Here is a 4885-nt window from a genome sequence, read left to right on the forward strand (position 1 = left end):
ATAATTTTGGCTCACGGAATAAGATAAAAAAATGGTTATAATGTGACACTTTGCTAGAAAATTGGAGGGCCAATAAAGAGGATTGAGATACCAAAACTAGGACATTGAATTGAAGTATGACTACAACAAAAATTGAGAAGATTTGTTGAGGTTCTTGTAATTGTCTCATATGGTGACATTGATATGCTAGGAACTGCGAAAACTTATAAGATCAAGGGATATCATATATATAGTATCATCCAAATATAATCAAAGACATGAATGTGCGGCATTTATTAGTTTCAAATACATCACAAGACTCAATCGTGTATACACGTATGGATGATAAGGGTTGGTTTAGGGTTTTACATTGCTATGGTAATGGCTACTCCATGTAAACATGTGGTGGTTGTATATACAAGTCCATATTATATCAATATTCTATGTTTCAAATGCTTAGGCTCAAGATCATGCTCTATTGGATATTTTTGAAGATATTAATCCCGCTAGCATAAATATAGAAATGTGCAAATGTGAGATTGAACTTTGGAATATGATGATTTACCTTCTACATGTGAACAACTCTAATAGTCCATAGGTAGGGATGGACCCATAACTAAGGACAACCTATGCTATCTTGCATCTCTATGAAAGCTTGCAATTTAATGTGATTCTATTGATACTTTAATTATAACTCATAGCTTATAATGTACTATCTCATAATTTGAATACACTACCTTTTATCCTTTCACATTCACTCTAGATCCTATTTCAAATGTTCCTATTGTATCTCCATCTACTACAACTATATTATTGACCTCTTTTCTTCATGTAAATGTAATATCAATCTTTCGTACAATTATGGTGAAATGTTTTATATGTATCTAAGATGTTAGCATCTTTCCATTAGAAGTGGTTGATTAACTTAAGTTTATATGTATAGATATTTGAGAAATGTACTAATATTTTCCAAACAATGATAACCTATTTAGATTCTTTTTTGAAAGTATTTATGTTCTCTCATAAAATTTGTATGTTTTTTCTAGATAAATTTAGTACTTATGAGCATAACATTTATTATTTTTTTGGGCTTACCATAACGATCATTTCCATATCTATAGATACAAGTTCCTTATGTCATGTGATATAGCTAGCGTCATATTCTTTCTAATAAGAAATCGTAAAGATACTTTTCATAAATCAACTCCTAATTATTTTGAATATTTAGAGTAGTATATCAATGTGAAGGTTGGGATAAGGCAAGGAAGTACCAAGTTCTATTCCAATGCAAATCATTAAATGAATCATTATTAAAACTCCAAAGTGAGCTCAAGTGTACACTCTTGGCATGATGTTGAGTCTCTAATGACTTATTTTAAATCCTCCAATACAAACCTCCACTATAATGACTAAGAAATATATTTGATAAAATCAATAGACACGATAGTCTTGGGACAATGTATATTATAATATATCGGAATGTTTTAATATCTTTAAAAACTATATATTTTATCTCTAATAAATAAAAATAATTTTCCATTTACACAATGGGAATTTAAGTCCCATCCCATCCTATCAAATAATGAAATGTAAAATATAAAAAATGAAAAATCCAAAAACTTATTTTAATATTTTAAATAAATAATGGTAATTTGAACAATTTGACAAAACTTGTAGTTCTTAAAATAAATTTGAACTAATGTTAATTCTAAGTAGTTTTAGATAGTGAGGAAAAACAATGTAATCTTATCGAACGTAACATAGAGACTAAGAACCATGTTGAATACATTCATTAGTTGAAGTTAATTACTCTTCACATTTATACCCCACAAATGTGGGAAAAATTGAGTTACCCTCTCGAAAGAAATTTGGTAAACTTGAGTTACCCTTTCTAAAGAAATTTGGTTAAGTTTAGGAGACAATGCCCTTTCGCATTCAAATCCTTGAAATGTTGCACTATTTCGCCTGCCATGAGCATTCAGTTAACCCTTCTTATGGCCCACATTTGAAATACCTTTCTTTTACTTCATTTAATAAAGGGTTCTCTCCATATTTATGCATGGAATAGGGTACAGTACGAGGATTTAATATTTAGGTGACATGAAGAGTTGGCTAATTACTCTTATCACATTTTACGTAGAAACCGAGGTCTGCAATTTATGTTATGTTTTCTTACTGTAGTAATTTACATTGTAATCTCTGAATTTTATATAATAATTAAATGTAGTATAATGGGTAACACGAGAAGAAATGAGATTCTTATTTATACTTGGTTTCCTAGAAATTAGGAAATATTAATAAGAAAGGGTAAAAAGAAGATTGGAAAATTACTGATTGTTTTTCGAGAAATAATGGAAAAGAAAAATTACTTATAACTATAAATGAACATTTTGAAATTTATTGATTCAAGAAATACATATAAAAGAAGCATATTGTAAGTTTTGACAAAGAATGATTGGTAGTAAAGTATATATCACTTTTTTTAATGTGTTTTTATTTTATTTTATATATGAAACTTGTTGTTTATTACTTAGTAGGAAATTAGCAATATAGATAGGACACAAATATTTTGAAATCTATTGATTTAAGAAATCTATATAAAAGAAGCATATTTTATGTTTTGGCAAAGAATGATGGGTAGTATGACATATATCACATTTTTTAATGTGTTATTTATTTTATATTATATATAGAACTTGTGGCTTATTGTTTGATAAGAAATTAGCAATATAGATAGGATGTACTTCATAAAAGCTGTAATTCATTGTCTGATAAGAAATTAGAAATTTATAATGATGTTTAAATGTATTTAGCTGTGTCAGGCTAGGAGGTATCTCCTCAAATGAAATATGTTTACTCATTTAGAATGCTCATAGTTATATACATGAGAGAGTTACTCTTGGGTTTCATCTCCTGATGACTCTTTCTTTTCCATTATTTATTATTTAGACTATTTAAAACTATTCACCCAATCCACATGATTAGGTGTCAACACTCCCCCCCTTAATTTGAGGGGATGTTTGTGAGTCCAAGCATTGTTCTAAATATTTCAAGCTTTTCTCTTCCAAGTGATTTGCTGAATACGTATGCAATCTGCTCATTAGAGGAACAATGGCGTAGATGGATTGTCTTGGCCTCAACATGATGTCGAATCAAATTGTATTTTGTATTGATGTGCTTCGTTCGATCATGGAACTTTGTGTTCCTGGCCAACTTTATTGTAGAGGTGTTGTCAATCATGAGAGGAGTCGAATTTACTTGTTTTACCTACAAATCTTCCAAGATTTTTCTGAGCCACACAATTTCTTTTGTTGCCTCAGCTGTTGCCACATATTCTCCCTCTGTTGTCGAATCTACTAGAACTGATTGTTTGCATGATCTCTAGGAGACAACTCATGATCCAAGACTCATAACATAACTAGAAGTAGATACCCCAGTTTCTTTGTCTCCATCGAAGTCTGAATCAGAGTATCCAATCAGGAAAAAGTTTCCCACTTGTGTATACTTGAGTCCAAAGTCTTGAGTTCCCTTCAAGTACTTTAGAACTCTATTTGCAATAGACCAATGTCCCTCACAAGGATTTTGCATAAACCTAGAAAGGATTCCAACAACAAACTAAATGTTTGATCTGGTAGTGGTCAAGTAGCCGAGACTTCCTACAAGCTTTCTATACTTTGTTCCATCCTCAAATTATTTTCCTTCAATGGATGTGAGCTTTAAGTTTTGTTCCATTGGAGTAGTTATAGGATTGCATTCAGCCATGCCAAACCTGTTCAACATATCTCCAATGTACTTCTTTTCAGAAAGGAATATAGACTTCGGATGTTGAGTTACTTCAATACCAAGATAGTAATCAACATAGCCCAAATTAGTCATTTCAAAAAATCTCCTCAATTCCTTCTTTATGGATGCAATGTAGCTCTCATTGTTCCTTGTCATCAAAATATCATCTACATGTACCACAAGGTATAAAATTGTATTTCCAACTTTATTGACAAACAAAGTTGCATCATCAAAATCATAATGTTTGAAATTGAGTTTCAGAAGATGCTCAGTTATTTTTTCATACCACGCTCGCGGTGTTTGCTTGAGGCCATACAAGGATTTCATAACTTTTCATACTTTATGTTCATATACTTTCAAAGAAAATCATTCAGGTTGGGACATAAAAACATTCTCTTTTAGATCTCCATTCAAGAAAGTAGATTTTACATCCATTTGGTGGAATTTCCAACCATTCTGAGCTGCTAGGGAAAAGGGTGTTCAGATGTGTTATAGGCATATTTGGGCACTGCAACCCCAATCACATATGTCCATAAACCAAGGGCTTCTAAACTCGTAAAAGTGTTGTTTCATACCCTAAAGGAACAAGGTCAGCTGATTACATCACCTCCCAGAAGTCCTCCATGAAAAACTACTCAGAACTGGTCAAAACTGGACCATACACACTGCTCCATGCAGAGGGTGTGATGCATCCCACCTATTACACACGGGGGATGCGACACATACTGGAAAGCCCTTTTGTAGGGTGCGATGAGTGAGAGCAAACAAATGGCAAAAGTAGTGTGCTAGGTTGTAATGCAGACAATCTTCTAGAAACTGCTCATATGACACTTGCCTCTCTGAGTTCACCCAAGGATGAGCAAGAGATCGAAAATCTCCAAGTGGAACCAAGAACTATCAGAGAAATGGCAGTAATCAAAATCCCAGAAGCTGACTCACTCTCCTGAAAAAATCTATATATGGAACCCTAATCCAAGAGATCTGGGGGCTGGAATTCTGTAATTTGCAAGGAAGTGTTGTCGGTTTCTCTTTGAAGACATTGTTGGGTGATCTTGCTTTGTATGAGGTGAGGAGGGCTTTCGTGCTGGGAGGATGATGCTGGATCAGACAACCTGGTTGTAAT

The sequence above is a fragment of the Pinus tabuliformis genome, chromosome 5_1 (genome assembly GCF_031772625.1).
Source record: "Pinus tabuliformis cultivar Carrire ecotype Pingquan chromosome 5_1, CPIR1, whole genome shotgun sequence".
NCBI classification, from domain to species: domain Eukaryota; kingdom Viridiplantae; phylum Streptophyta; class Pinopsida; order Pinales; family Pinaceae; genus Pinus; species Pinus tabuliformis.